Source organism: Ictalurus furcatus, chromosome 16 (assembly GCF_023375685.1).
Source record: "Ictalurus furcatus strain D&B chromosome 16, Billie_1.0, whole genome shotgun sequence".
NCBI lineage: Eukaryota > Metazoa > Chordata > Actinopteri > Siluriformes > Ictaluridae > Ictalurus > Ictalurus furcatus.
In genome coordinates this window covers 23152552-23159993 of record NC_071270.1, presented here as the reverse complement: position 1 = coordinate 23159993, position 7442 = coordinate 23152552, and the positions used below count along the sequence as shown (strand labels likewise).

The following is a 7442-nucleotide window of genomic DNA, read 5'->3' as shown; positions in this document are numbered from 1 at the left end:
GTGTCCTGCACAGAGCCCTGACCTCAACCCCTCTGAACACCTTTGTTATGAACTGGAACGACGACTTCACTAATACTCTTGTGGTTGAATGAATGAACAAACCCACAAAGCCACGCTCCAAAATCTAGTGGAAAGCCTTCCCAGAAGAGTGGAGATTATTATAACAGCGAAGCGGGGATTGAAGTCTATCAGACAGCATTATCCAGAGCATTTTACATTTCTCTCTCATTTAAAAAAAAAAAAACAAACAAACAACACACAACCGAGCATTGGCAGCTTGGTGAAGTGATGTCGGGATTTGAACTCATGACCTTCCAAAGCTTAACCGATATAAAGCAGTTAATGAAGATAACTGAACAAATTAATGTATGACTCCAACTAGCAATGACAGAGGAGGATCCCTTCCAACATGGCAACCCTAATTCATCTCCTCTTTCATAGAGTGCTGAATAGACCTTCTCAGTTCCCTGTACACTGACAGAACAGTTTCACTGCTTTTCCTCTGATCAGACACATCCCGAGGTAAGTCATCACTGATTTCTCACAGATCTCTTTTTTTACAGAATAAGGGGATGTTACACTTAGTTTAACTGATGCAAGCTCCTTCAACTGAAGCTCCTCAAACTGAAAGTGAAGCTTAGGTCAATGCATGCTTCTCAAACTTAAAGTTTAGACAAGGAAACAATTTGTTAAAACCAGTCATGCTTCTAAAACCATAGATCATATAAGGACATGCTTCTAAAACTGCAGTTTATGTGAGATAAACCATTGACACATCCTGTGGACTATAATAGTATATATAACTGAACTCCTATATTACAGGAGATTTACATACTTTGTGGGTTTACATACTTTGTGCATAAATAAATAAAATAAAATAAAAAGCAGATTGGGAAATAGAAATTTTTTCCCAAAATTCCTTCTTTAATGGTCAAAGCCCAGCGCAACCCTCTAACACCACTAAGGCATTCCAGTGTACAATACCTTAGTAAACACAGCATACTGAAATGGACTATACTTAACTCTGTGTGTGTGTGTGTGTGTGTGTGTGTGTGTGTGTGTGTGTGTGTGTGTGTGTGTGTGTTGATCGGTATAAAGGTTTTCAGGATGCCATGGAGCATTACTGCTGCAGTCTTGGCATTTCAGAGTGAAAAGAGATAATGTCAAACACACACACACACACACACACACACACACACACACACAGCTCAGTCTGAACGACTTTAGTACATTTCTGTATGTCATGTTTTTATATAGAAATTGAACTAAACCAGCTGTTATGAGAGTTAAATTCATTTACCCTTTTCATTTCTTTTTGCTAATTTCTCTTACACACACACACACACACACACACACACACACACACACACACACACACAGCTGTTATGACAGTTAAATTCATTTACCCTTTTCATTTCTTTTTGCTAATTTCTCTTACACACACACACACACACACACACACTTTTATACCCTACGCAGTGAGTGCTCTATGTTCCAGAATGGAGATGTGTGGGATTCAGCTATACTCCCTATATCAGTGCACTAGATTAGATATAGAATACCAGCTCTTCTACATCCTTAGTATTGCACTACTGTACATTCACTCCGTACAGAATTTTTTTTTTTTTTATGATTGTCGCGGATAAAAAAAAGCTTGATTTTGCTGTGGCTTTTCTCAAAATTTGCAATGCGATTTGCTTTTTTCTGCGGAAAACTACTTGAACCGTGGAAATCGAATTTTGCAGGAAATTGCTGGTAAATGAGACCTTTTAGCTGTACTCATGTTCAATGGACATGACTCGAAGAGGGCTTTGGCTGAACGCGCATCACGATGACGTCACATGACGCGTCTCGGCCCAAATCCGCGGAAAATCTGCGTTCATTTCGAAAAAGTGCGAACTCCTCCGGATGTTGCATTCTTTTATGCGATCGAGGGACTGAATACTGCGAGTGTGTGCCCAGATTCATGTTCTTGGTTGACCCTCAACGTGGAACCCAATGTGGTGCTCTGCTGTTATAGCCCATCTGCCTCAAGGTTCACCGTGTTGTGCGTCCTGAGGTGCTTTTCTCCTCACCACGGTTGTAAAGAGCGATAATTTGAGTTACCGTAACCTTCCTGTCAGCTCGAACCAGTCTGGACATTCTCCTCTGACCTCTCTCACCGATAGTGTACAGAGTTGAGTGGGCACAGGCTCGCTGAAACTGGGACAGTTGAAGATCGGAAAACTTCATGAGGTCTTTTATATCCAACTGGATAAGTTTTAGTGTACAGGCGTTCTTATTAAAGTGGCCGGTGCGTGAATAATTGTGTTTCATTTCATTGCATTTCAACCGTAATTGCACATTAGCTTCGCAGCTGGGATACAAACCTCACTAGACGTTCCTGACGAGCTAACAATGCTAGAATGTTACATAACGTGAGTTTCACCACATTAGCTGAGAAAATGTAATCATGAGTATGAATCGCCATGGACTCAGATATGAATACTTAAATAAAAAAAATAAAAAAAGGCTATGAGACAGACGATTAACTTTCAACACGTTCCTCAGTCAGAGTGTATGGTTTATGGTTTTCTCACATGGCGTCTCACAGAAAGAGACCTGACCCTCCTACAGATTTGTACAAAATAAGGAACTTCACAGTGTTTTGAGACTCTCAGTTAGCACTGTCTTGCTATAATATTATATTAGCGTCGGTTGGGAACGATGCAGCAGATGATTTCACGTGTCTCAGAGGAAGCACGTTGTGGCCCTGGTGGCTGATGGAGATCCAGATATTGAAGTGGAAAATGGAAACATCTGAGAACCTCATATATCACAGCTTTGTGAAACGGTAAATAATCTGGAATTTGTTAGCTAGAAACCATCACTGAGGTGAGATTTATTGCTATAGCATTGCGCCTGACCCCTAAATCTTAACAACATGCATACTTTTATGGTGCACGGTGGTTTAGTGGTTAGCATGTTCGTCTCACATCTCCAGGGTTGGGGGTTCGATTCCGCACACTCCCTGTGTGTGTGGAGTTTACATGTTCTCCCTGTGCTCCGGGGGTTTCCTCTAAGTACTCCGGTTTCCTCCCCCAGTCCAAAGACATGCATGGTAGGCTGACTGGCATGTCCAAAGTGTCCGTAGTGTACGAATGGGTGTGAATGCGTATGTGATTGTGCCCTCCGATGAATTGGCACCCCATCCAGGATGTACCCCACCTTCTACCCTGTGCTCCCTGGGATACGCTCCAGGTTCCCGGCAACCCTGAAGGATAAGGTGTATAGAAAATGGATGGATGGATATATACTTTTAACAACATAAATATACTGCTATGGATAACTATGTGCTAAATCTAGTGGTTATTATTTACCATGTTACCATTAGCATCATGCTAGCTACCAGCTTCCATTCATTATTAGTATGTTTATTGCTATAGCTTAGCGCCTGACCCCTGACTCTTAACAATATCGCCTTTTTCTTTTCTTGTGTAAAAAAAACATACAATAATAATAATTATTATTATTAATATTATTGAGAACACATTACTTTTAACAACATAAATATATTGCTATTGCTAACTCTTCGCATCATGCTAGCTACCCAGCTTTCATTCATTATTAGCATTAGCATTAGGAGTGTATATTAATCATTTGCATCTTCTTATAGGCGACTGTGTGTGTGTGTGTGTGTGTGTGTGTGTGTGAATGAGTTGGTATTTTGTCGGGAGCACAGATGGCGGAATGAGGGGATCCAGCTTAATGAAGGGGAGCGAGAATTACCTGAGGCCTGAAAACACACATCAAACACTCCTTTATCTCCTCCACTCTCGCTCTCTCTCTCTTTATATATATATATATATATATGTATGTATATATAAAATTCTTTCTCGCCCACATCTGTTCCCTTTTCTCTCATTTTCTGCTCTTTCATCTCGACTATCTCTTGCTCCTTTCCTGTGTGGGTGTGTGTGTGTGTGTGTGTGTGTGCGTAACACCTGGAACAACTTTCTTGGTGCCGTCCTTCACTTCCAGCTGTAAAACTAAATGGCCTCTCTTTCTTTTTATCTTTCTCTAATTCTTTTTCTATCTGTCCGTCTCTATTTCTCTCTCTCTCTTTCTCTCTCTCTCTCTCTCTCTTATATGCTCTCTTCCTTTCCCTCTTATACTCCCTCTCACTATTTCTCTCTCTGTCTCCTTTTTCCCCTTCAGGTTCTCCTTTCCATTGTCATTTCTCTCTTTCCTCTGTCTTCATCCTTTCTTCTCTCGTCCTTTCTTTATCTTTCCCACGTTTCTGTTACTTGCCTTCATTTCGTTGTTTTAGTTGTACTTTTATCGTTATGTCTATATGTGTAACTCCTTCTGTCTCTCTATATATCTTTCTCTCTCTCACTCATCGTGTCGTATATATGGGGGGGGGGCAGGGGGCGGAGTCAGGCTGGAAGAGACCAGGCCCATCAGGATCGAAATGTTTCATCACATGATAAAGGTGATCAGTAAGAAGGACTGTATATTGATAAATACACGCCCCCTTACAGTATAACAGAGGCACCGGTTTATCCTTTCATTCGTCACCCTTGTGTAGTTTTATTAGCCGGATGACTGAATAGAGCGCAGTAGGAAGTGCTTTAGACAGAAAGGATATGAAAGCATGAGTGAGACAGAAAACGTTAGAAAGAGGGAGGAACAGCTGCCAAAGGGTAAGAACATGAGAGATGGATAAGAAGAATGAGAGATCAACAGAAAGAGGGATAAGAAGTAGAAAGGGAACTCAAGAAAGAGAAGAAGGAGGAAAAGTGATTTTCAATTGAATCTATTAGTATTTTATTCAGTTTTATTTTTAATTTATTGTCTTCTATTTAATTTCTCGTGTTTACACTACCCTTCCCTTGTACTTGCTTTGGTAGTACAAATGTATAATTGTTTGTCATGCCAATAAAGCACTTGAAAACTGAGAGAGAGAGTGAGAGAGAGAGAGATTTTGCCATCTTTGCCCTGCAGACAGGAAACAGTCTAAGAGGAAGTTGTTAAAGTACACAGGGACAGCGATGAGGCACGTCTCTGCCTCTGTCTCTGTTTTTCTCTCACTTTCTCTGCCTCTCTCTTTCCGTGATTCTGTTTGCCTCCCTCTCTCTCTCTCTCTCTCTCTCTCGCTCTCTCTCTCTCTGCCTCTCTGTCACTCTGTGATTCTGTTTGCCTCTCTCTCTCTCTCTCTCTCTCTCTCTCTCTCTCTCTCTCTACCTCTCTGTCACTCTGTGATTCTGTTTGCCTCTCTCTCTCTCTCTCTCTCTCTCTCTCTCTCTCTCTCTCTACCTCTCTGTCACTCTGTGATTCTGTTTGCCTCTCTCTCTCTCTCTCTCTCTCTCTCTCTCTACCTCTCTGTCACTCTGTGATTCTGTTTGCCTCTCTCTCTCTCTCTCTCTCTCTACCTCTCTGTCACTCTGTGATTCTGTTTGCCTCTCTCTCTCTCTCTCTCTCTCTCTCTCTCTACCTCTCTGTCACTCTGTGATTCTGTTTGCCTCTCTCTCTCTCTCTCTCTCATTCTGTCTCTCTCTACCTCTCTGTCACTCTGTGATTCTGTTTGCCTCTCTCTCTCTCTCTCTCTCTCTCTCTCATTCTGTCTCTCTCTCTCTACCTCTCTGTCACTCTGTGATTCTGTTTGCCTCTCTCTCTCTCTCTACCTCTCTGTCACTCTGTGATTCTGTTTGCCTCTCTCTCTCTCTCTCTCTCTCATTCTGTCTCTCTCTCTCTCTCTCTACCGCTCTGTCACTCTGTGATTCTGTTTGCCTTTCTCTCTCTCCACTCCCTGTCTTTCTGTTTGTCTCTCTCTCTTTTCTCTCTTTTGGTTTCTCTCTGTCCCTGCCTGTCTCTCTGACTGTCTCTCTCTCTCTTTCCTTTCTCTCTCTCTCTTTCCATTCTCACTCTCCTTTCCTTTCTCTCGCTGCTTGCTATGTCTGTCTGTCTGATTCTCAGTTTCTCTCTGTCTGTGGGTCTCTCTCTCTCTCTCTCTCTCTCTCTATGTCTCTCAGTGCGACTCTCTGTTTTTCTTTTTTTCTCTCTCTCTCTTCTTCTCCGGTGTGTGTCATTCTGGGTGTGTTTGCAAGAACTGTGTGCAAATGTGTGTGTGTGTGTGTATAAATTTCCTGTGATCAGCATAACATAAACAAACGTATTTTTGTATGCATCTTATGTATGTATGTGTGTGTGTGTGTGTGTGTGAGCGAGTGTGTATGAGAGAGAGAAAGAGTGTATGCAGTCACTGCAGTGTGTCCGGTGTGATCCAGCGCTGTCTGTAAAATGGTGAGTGTGTAAGATTACTCAGGGTTTCCACGTGCTGATGCCAGTGAGATCATTAACATGTGAAAAACTTGGTGCTTCTAAATTGATGCACACAAACCCTTGAAGCCATAACAGCAGTTGAAATGCTTTGCATTTCATCCTGTGTATTGCATAGCAGGATGTGGCTGTTTGTAATATGTGCAAAACGAGAAGTAAAAACACATTAAAAAAAAAAAAACCCCACCCCAGGTTTCATATCAGGTACAGAAGTACGTACAGTAAACGTAACAGTGAAGGCACGAGGTCTGAATTGAACTGAACAGCTCAGTCGCTCAATAAAAAAACGCCAACGGAGGAAAAATCCTGCATCATTTCCTGTGTGTGTTACAAAGCCAGCAAGACTGGAGTTCAGAGAATAATGAGACTGGGATAAATTAGCCGTATTTGCTAACTAGACAGTTCCTGAACACATCCGCAGGCTTTTAGTGTAATTAACCTTATCTTCTGGGGCGTGTTGAGTTGCGTGCGATCGGTAGGATAAAGACAGGAGGATGATAAGTAACTAAATAGATGTTCCCTCAAGTCCAGAAGCTTGCTTTTTTTTTTAAAAAAAAACTTAATTAATCATCCAAAACTAATACATAATAAATTGTGAGTTGTATTGTATTGTATTATCATCCCTACTGCCTTCAGCCAAATGTATCAGACTTGGATGTATATCAGTGAAGACGTATAACAGACTACAGGGTGTCCCAAAAGTCTCCATACATAGGGATTATGTATTCCAGCACCACGTCGGTTGCGTCTTCGTCAGTAGATGTTCGTGGACGTCCACTTCTCGATCACTTCCTGTCTTTTTGGATTTGTTAATATGTTCGTCGTGTGTGATGTTCTCGCCATATTTCCTGTTAAAGTCCATCGCAACCTTGTGAAAGCTTCCCAGTCCAACCATGAGAATGATTTCAATACGGCCTTCTGTAGTCAAAGGCATTCTTAAAGGCTATCTGGAATATATCCATCCATCCATCCGTCTTCTACCGCTTACTCCTTTTCAGGGTCACGGGGAACCTGGAGCCTATCCCAGGAGGCATCGGGCACAAGGCGGGGTACACCCTGGACAGGGTATCTGGAATATATATATATATATATATATATATATATATATATATATATATATA

At 41.7% G+C, this 7442-nt stretch overlaps 1 protein-coding gene across 3 annotated transcripts in view; it reads left to right on the top strand.

The window, feature by feature from the left end:
- Positions 1–469: 469 nt before the first annotated feature.
- The window catches only part of csgalnact1a (chondroitin sulfate N-acetylgalactosaminyltransferase 1a), a 37127-nt gene continuing 30154 nt past the window's right edge, over positions 470–7442 (top strand). For 2 of the 3 annotated variants that reach the window (XM_053644589.1, XM_053644587.1), the window contains exon 1: positions 470–522. The gene's annotated coding sequence lies outside the window, so the exon portion shown is untranslated. Of the gene's footprint in view, positions 523–5953; positions 6286–7442 lie in introns of those variants that run through there. The other variant, XM_053644588.1, reaches the window with a different exon arrangement.